The sequence below is a fragment of the Ochlerotatus camptorhynchus genome, unplaced genomic scaffold (genome assembly GCF_037179485.1).
Source record: "Ochlerotatus camptorhynchus isolate MF236.1 unplaced genomic scaffold, CSIRO-AGI_Acam_v1.1 ptg000176l, whole genome shotgun sequence".
Lineage (NCBI taxonomy): Eukaryota > Metazoa > Arthropoda > Insecta > Diptera > Culicidae > Ochlerotatus > Ochlerotatus camptorhynchus.
This window is the reverse complement of record NW_027040666.1, coordinates 4,407,636-4,426,718: the sequence shown is the minus strand read 5'-3', so window position 1 is coordinate 4,426,718 and position 19,083 is coordinate 4,407,636. Positions and strand designations below refer to the sequence as shown.

General features: G+C 39.8%; 1 protein-coding gene and 1 pseudogene across 3 annotated transcripts in view; both read right to left on the bottom strand.

Annotated features, from left to right (window-relative positions):
• LOC135701749 (glycerophosphocholine phosphodiesterase GPCPD1) overlaps nt 1-19,083 on the bottom strand; it is an 89,864-nt gene that overhangs the window by 46,948 nt on the left and 23,833 nt on the right. The window lies entirely within an intron of this gene.
• Nucleotides 12,525-14,395, bottom strand: LOC135701789 (MICOS complex subunit Mic60-like; annotated as a pseudogene).

Below are 19,083 nucleotides of genomic sequence, written 5' to 3'. Positions count from 1 at the left end.
TCGGGGTATCATCCAAACCATTTATGGAATAATTCTACCATTTGAATTATAGTTCATTTATGGTATTTGTTTATTAAGGACACCTGTGCATCTTCACGGTTATCACGGGACGTTTTTGTTAGTGGGATTCATATTGGAAAGTGGTGCGATCTTTTAAAGCCTGTTAAGCAAATGACGCGACCCTATCAACTAAGTAACACACACAAGCTAACGAAAGACAATCGTTCAATATGGTGTTTTTTCATTTTTTTTTTCTCTGTTTGGGACATAGAATAACTGCGACGAGTAATTTGATCTATTGTAGTATATCTCGTGTTCTTAGTTTAGTGCATGTAATATTACTCCATCACTATCGAGAAATGATTGAGTATTCGGTTTTGATACAGTTGTCATTCTTGCCTTCATCACAAGGAATCGATTCGAATTGAAGAATGAGAGCACCCTCCAAAGGCGCGCCTCTTTGTCAGTCAAAATTGAACTCCTTAGTAACAATTTTAAGCAATGACACCGATAATGACCATGCATCAGAACCCTAATCAAAGTAGGGAACAGCGAATAGAAGATTAGGAATCACATGGATGGCAAAGTCGAGTCTTGTCACTATGAACAAGGCATAACAAGCAACAAAGACTAACCCAGACAACCAGAATGCACGTATATTCAAAGTTGTTTTCGTGATATACAAACATATATACAAGCCAACAAACCGTATAAATAGAATACAAAGAAATGGCTTATACGTACAAAAGTGGAGGCCATATACGTGCAAATTTAAATTTAATTTTAAACAAGTTGATTTAACATCATATACGATTTAATCTGTAATAACAAATTGACTTTGAAAAGTCTTACGATGTAACCCGATTTGATTTATGATACAGTACGATGGAAAAATGAATCATCGCATATAGGTCGGAAATTTGCATTCTATACGATTTAACTTAAACATAATGCGATGTATGCCATTCTTATATGCGATTTTGACTTAAACTGTAGCAATTTACGATACTGTCTGCACATTGTTATACGACTACTGGTTGTCTGGGAAGATGTGTTCCTCTGATTACTGAAAATTCTTGTTCCACTTTTTCGTGCATAAAACTGGTTCAGAATTTCAGCACATGTAGCTTTATCTATAAGAAACAACTTTGCTCAAGACAGCATCATGATTCAAGTTAGTATTATAGAGATATTTATATGTGCATTTTGTTCGTATATTGCAAAAAAAAAATACAGGCAGCTTCGTATCAACTAGATTACCATTAAAAAAAATAAAAGTTCACCATTTCCACAGGCCAACCTTAATTTTTATATGGAGATATTTTCATATAAAAAATGCTAATAGGGGAAATGGATGTAATGTCGACCTAAATGTTCCGAATTTAATGCATAAATTCAGCAATCGAATAAATTTTCAATAGTGACCAAAAATATCAATTAGTACCGTCCCAATGATGCGTATATAGTTAAAATTTATAAATATTAGATTTTTAGCGATGGGCCTAATCTTAGATCCATAGGCCAACATTAGAGCCATTTTCCCTATACACTCAACAGCGAATATCTCAATAAAACTAACCGGATTCATAATGCAGTCTTCAGCCAAGTTGTTACTTATTGTTCCCCATGCAAAATTCATACTAGCGCATCCTGGTTGTAGAATGAGCTAAAACTTCCAGAGAATGGTTTTCTCACCTATAGACCCAAATCTAGAGGTTGGCCCGTGGAAAATTATAACTTTTATTTTTGTGGGCTAGTCTATTGCAGATTTTCGGATGTAGCTATTGATTTCATTTTTCATTTTCATTTTGCAGCGTTTGGTGGGGCAATGGGAGCGCAAGTCAATCCAAAGCCGAGGATAAAGGACGGGTAATGGCTGAATAGTCTATGCGGACCACTTGAACGCCATGGGAAAAGGAAGGGATTGAAGAGGCCGGTTATTAGGGGGTTTTGAGGAAATGACACATAGTGATGCTAAATGTAAAGAAACCGAAAATCCATCTCCCACTGATTCATCCTTTCACATTTATACCAAATTGATATTTTAAAGCAATAATCAAAATAAACAGACAATACATAAAAAGGCTAGTTGCCAGTTGCTTTAAAGGCTAGTTGCCTTCCTAAGCGGACCCTCCGCATTCTAACTCTTCTGTTAATCCACTTAATGCTACTAGGCTGTCTAAATTTTCTTATTTAAGTTCGTTTGATGATTATGATATCTCTAGTCTAATTTAATAAATAATTGAAATATCTAATCTACCTACCATGCTTTATTAAGTACCTGCACTTGTGAATGTAATCTAAAATTTAACGTGTTTCAAGTTGTTTTTGACTTTGACCTATATTTAATATATATTAGTTCGTCCCAGGTGACACCTTCAAGTGACTAAAATGCTTCACTTTGAAGTTAGTTTCCTAGCTGATTTTTAAATTACATAGGATATATGCTTCAACTACGCTCACACGTTTCCACTATGTCGTCCCACAAAAATACATATGGGTATGTCACAATAGAAGCACGCCACAGTGGAAATCCCGAGCCATAGTTCAAAAACTTATCCCAAATCAAAATGAAGCACATATAAGATTAGTTCATCCCACTGCGACCTAGCAAGAAGTACAGTCGACTTGTTTCGCGCTCCGGTATTTCGGAAGTTTTCTCGGTATTCGGTTGGTTTAAATTATCAGTTTTTTCTCGCTTAGTGATTACTGGCATAGTACCCGGCTAAACAATTATCTGAAAGTGAGTTTTTCTGAGAAGAAAGTGGTTTTCGGCGCCATCGGAAAGAAAATTGTTCACTTGCAATTGCATATTCGCAAACCAATTTGCGCTTCATCGGTGCGTGATCACGCATACCTGCACACAGATCATCGTCATCGAGTGTCAGCATCTGCCTCCGCATTTATACCGGTCATCCATCATCGTGTGTCCAGCTGAGTGCCGAGCCTAATACAAGCACACCACTACAAAGATCGCCCGCACACGCGCATCGAAGGTCACCCACGCTGCGCGTCGCTCCGCTGCTGCTGTGTAATCACTCGGTGGTAGTAGTATAGCAGATAAGTTTCTTTTTCCTGTTTCTTTCTTTCTCTCGCCCATCAGTTAAATTTAATTTTGTGTTTCTGTGTTTGTATTTTTTTTCTGTTTATTGTGTCTGTGTGGTTTTAATCATCGTTTTAGTGGTAGAGCGTTTACCGCTCCCACTAGTACGGCAAAATGGACGTCTCGTCAGAAGACGATATGGACATTTTGTCGGAAGATGACACCAGTTTGCCACTCGATGGCAAGAAAAGACGAAAACGTCCTGTCATTCATGGTTCGTCTCAGAAAAGCCCCCGATCGCGAGCCTATCCAGATGACTCGACTGGGCCATGGGTTGTCTACTTTCAGCCCAAAAACAAACCTTTGAACTTGATGCAAATTTCCACTGATCTGACGAAGCGATACTCAGCCGTGACCGAAATCACGAAGGTTAGGCATAATAAACTTCGTGTTGTCGTTTCTAACCTGAAGCAGGCTAACGAGATTGCTGCCTCCCAGCTCTTTACGATTGAGTACAGGGTTTACATACCAGCTCGTGATGTGGAGATCGAAGGTGTGGTCACCGAAGCGAGTCTGACCCCCGAGATCTTGGAGAAGCAGGCGGTTGGCCGTTTCAAGAACCCCTTGCTCCCCCCGGTGAAGATACTGGATGTCCAAAAACTGGGCTCAGTATCTGTCAGCGAGGGTAAAAAGAGTTTTACCCCCACAGACTCGTTCCGTGTGACCTTTTCTGGTTCAGCCCTTCCTCACTACATCGAGCTGGGAAAACTTCGACTACCTGTGCGCTTGTTCGTTCCCCGGGTCATGAACTGCCAAAACTGTAAGCAGTTGGGACATACGGCGTCCCACTGTGGCAGCAAGGCACGCTGTTCCAAATGCGGGGAGAAGCACGAGGATGGCGCCTGCACAGTCACTGCACCAAAATGCGTGTACTGTAAGGGAACTCCTCATGGTCTCTCGTCATGCCCGGTGTACAAACAACGCGGGGAAAAACTAGAGCGCTCTCTTAAAGAACGTTCCAGGCGGTCTTTTGCAGAAATGCTTAAGACAGCCAAGCCATCGACCAACGAAACAAATCCCTTCGCTCTTTTGTCAGATGACGAGTCTGGCTCTGACTTGGCTGAGGAGGGAGTTTCTTTCAGTTTTCCGGAAGGTTCTGCCCGGAAACGAAAACGCATCCGTTCGCGGAAAGTTGCAGATCAAGAACCCCAAATCAGCTTGCCCAAATCAAGGAGTGGTGGAAAAAAGGAGACTTCTACTCCTCCTGGTTTCCGCAGAACTGACTATACCCAGGATTTTCCACCTCTTCCGGGGACATCCAAAACCCCTGATGCCCCAATTTTCAGAACACAAGCCCCTTCTTCATCTGGGTTGTTCTCATTTGATAACATTGTGGACAGTATCCTCAATTACCTCGATATTTCTGATCCTCTGAAAAGCATTGTTCTGGCAATGCTTCCTACTGTGAAAACCCTCTTGAAGCAGTTGACATTGAAGTGGCCCCTCCTTGCAGCAATCATCTCCTTCGATGGATAATTTTCCAAACGAGGTCGGGGATTTGATCACTGTTCTACAGTGGAATTGTCGAAGTCTTATTCCTAAGATAGAATCGTTTAAGTTTTTGGTTCACAATAATGATTGTGATGCATTTGCTCTATGTGAAACTTGGCTCTCTTCAGATATCGATCTTCCTTTTCATGATTTTAACATTATTCGACTGGATCTTGAGGATTCGCGTGGAGGAGGAGTACTTTTGGGGATCAAAAAGTGCCATTCCTTCTATAGAGTGAATCTTCCACAATTTCCAGGTATTGAAGTTGTCGCATGTCAGGCTTTTGTTAAAGGCAAGAGCCTTTGTATTGCTTCTGTGTATATTCCTCCCCGAGTTACGATTAGTCAAAAACAACTTTCAGATATCTGTTCAGTTCTTCCTACTCCACGGTTGATTATGGGAGATTTTAATTCCCACGGTACAGGCTGGGGGGAACTGTATGATGACAACCGTTCTACTTTGATATATGACCTCTGTGATAACTTCAATATGACAATTCTTAACAATGGAGAAGTAACACGTCTGGCTGGTCCATCCTCAAATGGAAGTAGATTAGACCTCACACTTTGCTCTAATTCATTATCGTTGGATTGCACGTGGAATGTGATCCAGGATCCCCACGGTAGTGATCACTTGCCGATCAAAATTTCGATTGCCAGTGGGTTCAATTCGTCGGAATCCGTTAACGTCGCGTACGACCTCACCCGTAATATCGATTGGACAACGTTCAAGACCGCGATAGATGAAGCCGTGTCGTCGGTAGAAGAGCTTCCACCGTTGGAGGAATATAACTTCCTCTCCAATCTGATCTTGGACAGCGCGCTTCGAGCTCAAACTCGGCCGGTTGCAGGAACGTCTTTGCGTAGGAAACCTCCTTCCCCTTGGTGGGACCACCAATGCACTGAGGTTTATCGTAAAAAGTCCGACGCGTTTAAGCTTTTCCGGAAACGCGGAACACCCGAGTATTTCGAAGCGTACTCGACTCTTGAACACGAACTCAAGAGCCTCATCAAAGCCAAGAAACGCGGATACTGGCGGCAATTCGTGGACGGTTTATCGCGCGAAACGTCGATGAATACGCTTTGGAACACGGCGCGAAGGATGCGTAACCGGTCTTCAAACAACGAGAGCGAGGAGTACTCGGATCGGTGGATTCTCAAGTTCGCGCGAAAAGTATGTCCTGATTCCGTGCCGGCACAGATGATTCCTCGCGAAACGACGAATTCGGTAGACGAGATCAGCCAGCCTTTTTCAATGCTAGAGCTCTCACTCGCGCTCCTTTCGTGTCGCAATTCGGCTCCGGGGGCTGATAGGATCAAGTTCAATTTGTTGAAGAACCTCCCAGACGTCGCTAAGAGGCGCATGTTGAACTTGTTTTGTCAGTTCCTGGAGTTTAATATTGTTCCAGATGATTGGAGGCGAGTGAGAGTTATAGCCATTAAAAAGCCTGGAAAACCCGCGTCAGATCATAACTCGTATCGTCCCATCGCGATGTTATCGTGCATTCGAAAATTGTTGGAGAAAATGATCCTTTTTCGCCTCGACAAATGGGTTGAGACGAACCACCTACTCTCAGATACTCAATTTGGTTTCCGTAGGGGTAAGGGAACGAACGACTGTCTCGCGTTGCTTTCCACAGAAATCCAGTTGGCTTTTGCTAAAAAAGAGCAAATGGCTTCTGTGTTCTTGGATATTAAGGGGGCTTTTGATTCAGTATCGGTTGAAGTCCTTTCAGACAAACTCCACGCTTGTGGCCTTTCCCCATTAATTAATAACTTTTTGTACAATTTGCTGTCAGAGAAACACATGAGCTTTTCTCATGGAAACTCTACAGCTTCTCGATTTAGTTATATGGGTCTCCCCCAGGGCTCATGTTTAAGCCCCCTTTTGTACAATTTCTATGTCAGAGAAATTGACAATTGTCTAAGTGACAACTGCACGTTGAGACAACTTGCAGATGATGGCGTAGTGTCTACGACAGGGCCCAAAGGGGTCAACCTGCAAGGACCCTTACAGGATACCTTAGACAATTTGTCTACTTGGGCTATCCAGCTAGGTATCGAATTCTCCACAGAGAAAACTGAGTTGGTCGTTTTTTCTAGGAAGCATAGCCCAGCACAACCAAAGCTTCAACTTTTGGGTAAACCGATCACTCATTCCATGTCTTTCAAATATCTTGGGGTCTGGTTCGATTCCAAATGCACCTGGAGATCCCACATTGAGTATCTGAGACGAAAATGCCAACAAAGGATCAATTTTCTCCGAACAATTACCGGAACGTGGTGGGGAGCTCATCCGCAAGATCTTCTAACGTTGTACCGGACAACGATTTTATCGGTTTTAGAGTACGGTAGTTTTTGCTTCCAGTCGGCGGCTAAAACTCACATCATCAAACTGGAACGTATCCAGTATCGTTGTCTTCGTATCGCGTTAGGATGCATGCACTCGACTCATACGATGAGTCTCGAAGTGTTGGCGGGCATGTTGCCACTATCGGATCGGTTTTCGGAATTGTCCCTCAGGCTCCTCACCCGTTGTGAAGTTATGAACCCACTGGTAATCGAAAACTTTGAGAAGCTTCTTGAGCTAAACCCTCAAACTCGTTTTATGTCATTGTACTACGTGTACATAACTCAGGATGTCAGCCCTTCACAGCATAATCCTCATCGTGTATGCTTCTCCGACTTCGGCAATTCAGTTAGTTTTGATTTATCCATGACGCGGGAGATTCGTGGGATCCCAGAACATCATCGTTCCATGATTGTTCCGTCAATTTACGCTGCAAAGTTTGGCCAAGTTGATTCCGCAAGATCGTTCTTCACAGATGGATCATTAATAGAGGCGTCCGCTGGTTTTGGTATTTATAACGAATTTCATAGCGCCTCTCGAATGCTTCAAGCTCCTTGTTCCGTATATGTTGCTGAGCTGGCGGCAATACATTATACGCTAGAAACGATCGCCTCACTTGCACCAGATCATTATTTTATTTTTACGGATAGTCTCAGTTCTGTCGAGGCTATTCGATCCATGAGGCCGGTAAAGCACTCCTCGTATTTTCTCATGAAAATACGAGAGCTTCTGAGTGCTTTATCTTTAAGATCTTTTGTCATCACCTTTGCATGGGTCCCATCTCATTGCTCGATTCCGGGCAATGAGAAGGCGGACTCACTTGCTAAGGTGGGCGCTATGCAAGGCGATATTTACGATCGACAAATCGCCTACAATGAATTTTTCTTCATTTATCGTCAACAGTCGCTCGCCAGCTGGCAAAATAAATGGAGTGAAGGGAGTTTGGGACGATGGCTGTTCTCGATCATCCCTAAGGTGTCGAAGAGTCCTTGGTTCAAGGGGTTGGATGTGGGTCTAGACTTCATTCGTCTGATGTCTCGCCTCATGTCCAATCATTATTCGTTAAACGCTCACTTGTTTCGTGTTGGGCTGGGAGACAGCAATCTCTGTGAATGTGGACAAGGTTACCAAGACGCCGATCACATCCTTTGGTCTTGTGCTGAGCATCGTGGAGTCAGATCTGAGCTATGCGATTCCCTTCGGGCTCTAGGTAGACAACCTAATGTTCCAGTTCGGGATATTTTGGCTAGACGTGATCTGGAGTTTATGAAACTCATATATGTTTACTTTAAGAATACTAACCTTAGATTGTAAGTTTGATTAACCTTGTGTTTAGTTTGTGTATTGTGCGTGTAGTTTTTTTTTATGTTTGTCTTCAAGATGAATAGAAAAAAGTTCATGTTTTAGGATTAATTAAATATTTGTATAATAAATCATATTTCAAACCTCCTTCTCCCTTTCCCCATCCAAAAAATTGTAAATCTCCACTAACCTCGAGACGACCGCGAGTAATCGGTTCAATTCCTTTAACTCTAGATTTAAGACATTAATCATGTATAATGCAAATGATAACTCGGCTCTGTAAAGTTTATTCGATTGAGCCTGTACAAATAAATTAATAAAAAAAAAAAATAAGATTAGTTGCAATACCATGTACAAAAATAGTGTTTAACATTGTTCCCTGAGTAATGCTTCAATTAAAACAACAACGAAAGCTTGTCACGCAAGTAGAAGGAGCACTGTTGGGCACTTTCTGAAATATTTCAATAGTATAATTCCCTTGCAAACCCAAATAAATATATCTGCGTAAAAATAAATAAAATAAGAGTGATTTGCGGCAAAACCCGCCAGTATCGCACCCAACGTCAGTGCCTATACGTAAGCGTACTACAACGCGGCTTTCAAATAAAGGAGTAACAAGTGTGATACTATCACTTCAGGCTAGAACTTTGGGTCTCTTATGCAATGGTTCATCAGAGAGGGGAAGCTCAGTAATACTCATCGCATGCTCATGACGCTATTCTGTCACGGCATGAGCCAACGATGCCGGACCTAAACCTACCGTCTCCAACGCTCCACTATGAAGCATAAGATTAGGCCCGCCCACCAACGTCCAGGTTAAAAAACTAGCCAAGGGGAGGGGATTTTCGGATGTAGCTATTGATGAAGATTAATGAACGGAATGATGCTACGCTCGAATAGCTGTAAGCAGCTGTAAAGGGACCGCAAAGATGAACAGAAGAATTTCATCGATGAATACTGTTCCATCAAGCACTCTCCAAGGACTCCTTTCCACAGCGCAGCCAGGTACATCGATGGTTCCTGCAATGCATTCCCAATGTAAACAGACGGCTCCAATTTGCATGCGTGTTAAGTTACCAGATTTTAAGTTACCAAAACTGCAAATAGTTGGGACATACGGCCTCTCACTGTGGCAGCAAGGCACGTTGTTCCAAATGCGGGGAGAAGCACGAGGATGCGTGTACTGTACACGCTAACTTGAAAGTACCCATTAAATGAGTACCTTCTACTCACTTTTTGAATTTAGTCTGAACTGTCAAAAAATGAGTATTTACAAAAATATCGTTGACAAAAGAAGACCTCATGCAAACTTGAATCAGCTGCCTCGAAGTTGTGATGTGATTTGGCTATGATCGGTTTTTATTTAATTGCTGAATAAACAAAACTTAGTGTTTTAGGATTTTATTTAAAAAAACTCCAATCAATGATTTTAAAATGAACTTAGAAATATCTTTGATGACAAGGAGCCCCATGAAGCAAAATTTTCGATAAAATGGGTACTTTTTACTCATGTACAGAAAAAATGAAGGGGTAAAAATACCAATTTTTTTGAAGTATTCGGCAAATACTCATTAATGAGTAAAGTCAGTTTTACTCATTTCATGAGTTAAGCCACTTTTCTTCAAAATGGGTAAAATTTTACTCATTAATGGGTACTTTCAAGTTAGCGTGTAAGGGAACTAGTCTACAAAGGTTTGAACCTCGCGCGCGTATTACGGATATAGAGGACTGAATTTAACATTTGATAAAAAAAAAATGCAATTTTGAAGCTTATTTGGAAGATACCTTGAGTTAGTAGTAAGTTTTCTGGCAAATGTTGGGGGTTCGTGAGCATTCCTGACATTGCTGAAAATTATGATAGCATCAGATTGCGGGGTTGCTAGTGTAATAGGATGCTTTGTTGATTGTTCATTAACACTTGATTGCTTGTAATACTTATGAATATTTTAGGTGGACAAAAAAGCGAGCTAAGAGGTGGACGCCTGAGCTTTTCCACATTTATATCGCTGTGAAGCAACTGTAAACTCTAGAGGGAATTTATATCTGTAACTGAACCCAGTTCGATCTTGTTTGCTAACCTGTTTAAAATGTCATATTTAATTATCTAAAAGATAAATCGTCCAGCTCAAACCTTTGTATTCCTAAATTAGACTCTTTTAAGTTTTTAGTTCACAATAATGATTGTGATGCATTTGCTCTTTGTGAAACTTGGCTCTCTTCAGAGATCTTCTTTTTTATGATTTTAACATTATTCGACTGGATCGCAAGGATTCGCGTGGAGGAGGAGTAGTTTTGGGGATCAAAAAGTTGCATTCCTTCTATAGAGTGAATCTTCCACATTTTCCAGATATTGAAGTTGTCGCATGTCAGACTATTTTTAAAGGTAAGAGCATTTGTATTGCAACTTTTAGATTTCTGTTCGGTACTTCCTGCTCCACGGTTGATTATGGGAGATTTTAATTCCCATGGTACAGGCACGTCTTCCTTCGGAAGGGAAGTAAAGCCGTTGGTCCCAGCCAGCAGAATGGGTGCGATATCCTACGCAGGTGTAGAAGCTACCTTCCTGCACATTCGATTGCCTTCAATGGATGGCAATCAATGTCCGTCGGTGATTGGCACTAGATTGCGGAACAGAGACCGACGTTAAATAAAGGAATGAAGAAGAAGAAGCTTTACTGCACGAGCTCTGCTTGTTAGTGGATCACAGTTTTGCTGCGAAGCGTGAAATCGAATTTAAAGTGGACCCTACATGTTTGCTTTTATTGACAATAATCGTATTGTCAATACATTATATATTAACGTCAATACATCGGTATTGACAATAATTTTATGTATTAAGTGAACCCTACACGACAGTTTGTATTGACAATAATCGTATTGTCAATACAATTTATATTGACGTCAATACATCGGTATTTACAATATTTCTGTATTCACATCATCAATATTATTGTCAATACTTGTAAGTATTGACAATATTTCTTACCGTGTGGGGTTCGCTTTAACATAATTAATATTATTGTCAATAATTCCCCTTCGCGTCAATAAATTGATACGTGTGGGGTTCGCTTAAAGCGAACCCCACACGTATCAATATATTGACGCGAAGGGGAATTATTGACGATGATATTGATGATGTGAATACAGAAATATTGTCAATATCGATGTATTGACGTCAATATAGAATGTATTGACAATACGATTATTGTCAATAAAAGCAATCGTGTAGGGTCCGCTTAAGGAGTAATATCAATAATAGAAATTCTTTTGTATGAAACGCCAATCGGGCCGGGCCTCTTCACTCTCACTATTGCAGCGGCCTTATGCTTCATAACTGAGAGTATCTCTCAGAAGCTTCAGTAATGCGGAACACATCGTTAGGGTGGATTATTTGTGGAAGGATGTCCAAAGATGCTGGTGTACCTCGACCAGCAGTAGCCAATCTATCCATGGAAAGTATAGATGAAGTATTGACGAGATTTTAGGAATTAGAGGAATGTCACACCAGAAGCATATACGCTAGAGGAATCGGTTTATGAACACGTATTAGATCGGACCACCTTTCGATACACTACCGGAAGATGTATTGTAACAGAGTATCCGAACACCTTAGCAGAACCGGTTCTTGGAGCCACGTACCAGGCTGTGAAAATCCAGCCGACGTTCTTTCTCGTGAAACAACACCACTTCAATTAAGGGATGATACACGGACTAACGTGGTTGGTCAAGGCCTAAGAACCAAGAATGTTCTCGTTAACCAACTGGATCCATCACTACTGGAGGTGAATCCAGCCGTATCCGTAGATGTCAACGTCCTGCTACCTAGCCAAATATTTGGATTAAAATCGTCACTCTATGATTTGGTAACCATCATAGCTTGGCTGCTCAGATTTAAGTTCAACTGTCTACAAGAGCGATCAAGAAGACGCATCGGTGTTTACCTGAGCAAAGTCGGATATCAAAATACTTTCAAAATGATATCTAATTTTGTTTTTGAAATCATATTGATAACATAATTTGATATGCTATTTTCATATAGAATTCATATTTTGATATTATTTTGATGTTTAAAAAATATAATTAAAAACAAATTTTGATATTTTATAAAGAGCATCCCCATTTATCACTGAAATATACATATATTTTACTTTTTTCTTCTTACGAGTCAATCAGGATGCTTGCTGTTTTCTTTATGAACATCACAAAGACAATTATGATTTTTACTGTGTTGTTTTACAACATTTATTGATATTAATCTACCTGCGAATTTAATTTACAAATCGATATAAAATTGATTTCATCCTGTTCGTCTTGTGCGACTTACCTTGTGAAGGGCTAGTCCGAAAGTGCATGGAGAATTGCCCGTGTGTGTTTATGAAGCGTTGCCATAGAAACCTCCGTTTACCGGCATTAAAACTGTTGCGCTTACAACGGAGCTCACACGGCTTGCTGATTCATAAGCGTCAAGTTAAGACCTGCTTACACTAGCGCTATTATATGCCACACATGTCCCTCTCTCCTCACAAAAAAAGAATTTTACTCGGTTTTTATTTTCAGCCGTGAATGCACCATTGCTCTGACATCAGTATTATCAAGGAGATCAATGAGAGCGGTGGTAGAGAGCTTAGGAATCCCTCGTTCGTGGGGGTAAAATCGAAATGGATGATTTTTCAATTAATCTCATAGTTGCCCGGCGAAAAATTGACCCGATTGCATCCTGGGACGTCTGGGGCGCAATGTGGGATGGTTGCCGTATAACAAAATGTTGGTAGACTTGGTACTGACGAACTGAAACCGTTGTGTCAATCCGATTGAAATTAGTGTGGCTTCTTTAAGATAGAAAACCAAATGTGCTTATGGAAGATTCCGTATGGGGTGGTCAGTGTGCGCCTCAGACTGACGCTTCATCTGGCTGCGCTCCAGGTCCACTCGAATAGCAAGAAGCTGCAGCAAGCATTTATTAAAATTCGTTTTCCTAAAGCATCTTAAGGAATCCTTACCTTCTTTTGAATCTACAGGTTCAAATCCCGTCTTTCCTTAGCAGTCTCATACTCCAACTAGGCCTTGACAGTTTCGCTCTGATCGGTGCCCCGCACCGCTTCAAGAGCACGCAGTTCCTTTTGATGAGCTACCACCTAAGTGAAGGCATTTATGATGAACAAATCCAAATCTTCCTTCGACATGCCCGTCTTCTTCTCTGCTAGGTTTATACCCGGGAAAAGGGACTGAATTTCAGCGATGAAGAAGTTTCGCACCGCTTCGACCTTCTTCCAGTATTTTTCGCCTAAGTTGGCAAGGTTTCGCGCCTTATACACATCCTCTTTAGCTTTCTTCAGGTGTTCCAGATAGGCGGCGATGTTCTCACGAGTTCATCGGAACATTTGATGTCTCGACTATCCAACAAGCGATGTAGCTTTTCGATATCGGTGTCGATGTCGGCGGCATCCTCTGCTGCTTTTAGAGCAGTATCTCTTGCGCTGGTTCGATTGCGCAACAGCACCCAACTTGAAGTATCGAGTTTGTCGACGGACTCATCGACCACCTTTTTGACTTCATTGGTGTACTCTTTCAGCACCTGTACGGCTTTTCCGTATTCCTGATGGCCGTTGCAGCTGCCACATCGGTCTGGTGCTCTAAGTCTAAGTCTAAGCTCTAATATCGATCTAGGTACGTCTTCAGCAGTTTTAGAGGCAACTAGTTTCGGAACTGTCGGTGCCGCTAGCTTTTCTGGCGCAGGTTTCGAGGTTTAAGCGGCAATAGGAGCGGCAGCAGCTGGCTTCATTGGAGCAACGGCAATAGCTTTTGAAGCTTTGACCTTCTCTGTGGTAGGTTCCGGTTTAAAAAGCGGAGGAGATAGAACAGGTACATGGACCGATCTCAAACGACTGACCGGTGGTAAATCAACCTTCTTTTCTGTCTTCTTCTCCTTTTCTTTGCCGCCCGCGAAGAAGCCGGTAACGGTGTAGGTGTAACCACTGATGGAGCTGGAAAGTTCATCCAATTGCTTCGACACCTCTGCCAATGGGTTTTTCTCCTGGCAGGATCGCCAATGTGCGACTTACTTTGTGAAGAGCTGGTCCGAAAGTGCATGGAGAATTACCCGTGTGTGTTTATGAAGCGTTGCCATAGAAACCTCCGTTTACCGGCATTGAACTGTTGCGCTTACAACGGAGGTCACACGGCTTGCTGACTCATAAGCGTCAAGTTAAGACCTGCTTACACTAGCGCTAATATATGCCACACACGTCTGTAAGACCATTAGTAGAAAACAAATCCTACCCGATATAACAATCACTTTAGGAAACCAGATCGTAGAAAAGTGTGATAGAGTCAGGGATCTAGGTGTTATTTTGGACTCAAAACTTACTTTCACCGATCATTATAACACAATTATTAACAAAGCTAACAACATGCTTGGTTTCATAAAACGTTTCTGCTATAACTTTCACGATCCGTATACGATAAAAACATTGTACATTGCTTATGTAAGGTCGATATTAGAATATTGCAGCATAATTTGCTCTCCTTTTTCAATCACACACGAAGAAAGAATAGAGTCTGTTCAAAAGCAGTTTCTATTTTATGCACTCCGCAAGTTAGGTTGGACTGTATTTCCTCTGCCATCTTACACAGCTCGGTGTATGCTCATAAATATCCAAACATTAAAAGAGCGTCGTGAATTTGCTATGATTTCATTCGTAAACGATATCGTATCACATCGAATTGATTCAATAGAACTATTGTCATCCTTAATTTTATATACACCATCTAGGCATTTACGAAATAGAAATATATTTGCTACAAATCGTCATCGTACGAATTATGCCAAATTTGGACCCTTGAACCAAATGATGGATACATATAATAAGCACTGCGATAACATTGACTTTACAATGACAAAATCCAAATTAAAGCAATATTTTAATTCCTCGCATAACGTCAACTAGAAGTAATGTTTTAACTTGTTCTTAAGCCATATTATAAAAATATAAACAAAGACAAAATTGTAAAAAAAAGCACTTAAGACAACAATTGTAAAACGGTCTATACTGATTGACGACAAATAAATAAATAAATAAATAAATACTTATACTAATACATTATCGAATATTGTAATTTAACTTTCGTAGGCTTAGTCGATTTCTTAGCTCATATTTAAACATGTTGTCATAATGTCTGTTAAAATATGTTCGATGCGAAGGAATTTATCATTCATAATAATATAAGAGTCATCGTATTAAATTTTTAACATGATTCGTGTTTCTTATTATATTGAATATAATTTGTCTATTTTTTCCATTATTAGAAAGACTTCTTGTCTATACTAACAAAAGCGATTCATTATACACTTTCTTGTAATTTGTACCACTGGATGATTATTTCCAGATCTGTACTTTAATATGGCACCATTCGCACTTTATTGACATTTTGATTTTGAATCTCAATATCAACCAATAGATTTAAAAACATTCAGATTACTAAATTTGATCAAGATATCATAATAATAACTAATTTAGTTTTTAATTCTTTTGTTTTCCTACCATAGTTATAATATCATATTGATTACTTATTTTGTTTATTATTAACCAAATTGCTAATATCAAAACGCATACATGGATTTGTTATAAAAAAAAACATTATTTGTTGTCTTTTTAATATCCTTCATATACCATTTAGATATCATTTTTGTTATGATTACTGTTAACTCGACCACACGGTAGGCAAAATATGTTATCACGAACGCTTATATCAAAATATCAAACTTAGTTTAATTTGTTTTCATTCTCTGCTCGGGCCATGTCTTTCGTGCTAAGTTTCGGGCGGAGAGTGGCCAAAACCGTTCTCGAAATCTCGCGACCAACAGCTGGGGACCAGCGTGCAGTAATTTATAATGGTAATGTAGCATAACTAGTGTGCTGAATGGATGATTCTTGTCCAATATGATTGAACGTTTCCCATCGGTGGGAACGTTGACATGCTGTAACCGACCGCCAACTCGGAGTATGCCATTGGATGGTCAACACTCTCCTACGAAAAATAAGTTTAACCTGGACGTTTCTCTGCCTAAAACACTCATGCTGCGCAACTCTTGCCAACTGTATATATCGAGTAAACTAGAAGATTAAGTGTATTTTTCAACCGATTCGAGTATGAATATGGCATTAAGCCTGGTTTTAAAAATTTGTGGCACAGGTAAAAAGTGAGGTCCACTGTCTAAAACGATATAAAATTGCTTGCTCACAAAAACATGCTACCATGTTCACGTTTTCTGGAATTGTGGCGAGCATCTTCATTACACTGAAGTCTTTTTGTGCACGGTTTTTTTACTCGGTTTTTTTACACGGTTTTTTGCGATTTACACGGTTTGTTTTTAACGATTTCTCGACAACGATACAACCTATCGACTTGATTTCAATCACATTATCCGTTTCAAGCTATAGGTAATCGAATGGCATACTTAAAAAAAAAAAATCACAATTTTTGGTGTAAATACAGAAATTTTTAAAATATGTCTATATTGATCATATTATAATATACTATATTACTATATACTATATTATAATTACAAATGGTATCAAAATCCGATTTTTTAAAAACATTTAAGCATGTGAAAAATCAAAATCTCGAAGGTCTTTTTTTACACGGTTTTTTTTTACATGGTACGTATCCCCCGTGTAAAAAAGACCTGAGTGTATATTCAACGTCTCTGACTCAACGAGGAACATTATTGGTTTAGTGCTTCTAATTGTGAAAACTCTTTTCAAGCAACTAGCTTCTATGTCGTCCTCCCTTGCATCGATCATATCTTTTGATGGATAATTTTCCGATACATGGGATCAGGGATATGCTTTCTGTTTTTCAGTGGAACTGCAGAAGTCTTATACCTAAACTTGACACATTAAAATTTTTAGTTCACAACTCACTTTGTGACACTGATCTCCCATTCCACGATTTTAACATTATTCGCCTTGATCGAGCAGATTCGTATGGAGGGGTGCTTCTCGGGATTCTTTTAAAGAATCGATCTGCCTTCCGTGAGTCACGGCTTCCAATGCGCGCGCTACCGTATGCGAGACGCAATACGAATAGTCTCATAGTCATAGCAGTCTCATGCGCAAGAGATTTGTAGCACTCTGTTTCTCTCTCTTCAGTTTTGTCGCATCTCACATTATCATAATTTCTGTGTGTCGCACTGTTTTGTAAGCACAGCACATTTCCGGATGTATGCGTTTCATGCGACGTCGCATGAGGGGAAGCTCATGCGCTTTTCTCAATGAGACGTCGCTAAGCGACGTCTCAATCCGACATCGAAATAACAAACTCAACTGGAAGACCTACTCGTGTTTTTGATGTGGGCAAAGTGTTGTTTTGTTTTGAAAACGATGGAAAGCGACCTAGCTACTACACTCTTATCGAACATGGAGAAGAGGTGTCAGATGGCTATGACCAACAAAGTTTTCCTAGCGGCAATTTTCGTTGATTAAAGGATTAACTTGAAAAATAGGGTATACGTCCCTAACCTCGGTCTAATATGCAGCCATCGATTACGTTTTTAATCATAACTCATCAATGAATTTACCTGCAAACGATATTCTACTGCTAAATGGTATGCTTAGATATGCTTATCATGTCGTTTGCTATCAGAAACCACGAAAAGTTGAAAAACTTACTTTTTTTAAGACAATAACTCACGAGGGAAATGTATGTAATATGGGTCTATTGTCCCCAAATTGGGTCTATTTATGGATGCAACTTCGTCCTATCTTGTTTGATCCTCAAAAAAACGCTCTTGGTAACGTTTTCTGATGTATTTTTTTTTATCACTATCACTGTTAACTTAATGCTCTTCATTCCTCAAAACATTTCTTAGAGAAAATTTTACGAAAACTACATTAAATCACTCAATTTAAAAATTAAAAATTAAAAATTTCGCTTATCGTCTTTTGACCGCAGAATATCTAAATCAGAACATTGTGATGTTCATTATACAGGTTTGGCAGAAAAAATCTCCCTTCCTGTTCGTTCCTTATCATCCAAATGCAAAACAACATTGTTGACGTTACTCTTATTGCTATATGCTGTCAAATGAATTTCATGGGCCATAGTTAGGAACATAGAAAAGAAATGTGTCCCTAAAGTTGGGTCCATGTTTTACTTGTGAAAACGTTGTTAAACAATTAAAATAAACATAAAATATTCAAACAGCAACTGTAAGTTTTACGTCTAGTGTGTATTATCAGGTAATTCCAATCAATAAATGCCATAATCAGGCCATTTGATGATCGTCAGTCAACCTTCCCATCTTAACCTTATAAGTCATGGCGGCTAAAAACTCCGAACATTGTGATATTCTCAACCAGTTTTATTACTTACGAGAGCTGAAAATGTATTGAAATGTTGTGATATAAATTGATTTGTGTGTGGTACACATTTATCAACCATCAGTGATCAATATTTTCCTTATTTTTTGTGTAATATTCCTTAATTAATTATTTATTTGCGTGATAGGCCGAATGAAAGGACTAGACCCACATTACATACCGTAACCCTAGCACATACATAACGAACGAAGGAAGATATGTGGCTTTGGTAAGCGAAATGTACGATCAAGTTGTGGTTTATTTGCTCGTTAATATGCTTTTTTTCAATTTCCACCGTACTAACACTAAGACTATTTGAAAATCTGTCGTCGCAAATTGATTGTTTCAATTCAGCATCATGGTGGCTGGTATGAACTATCCTGTGAGCACTAACACATCTGAATAATTCAGTTGCTGCCGTAGTAAGTTTTGTTGATTGACATTTATTCAATACAATTCCTGATGCAAGAAGCTTT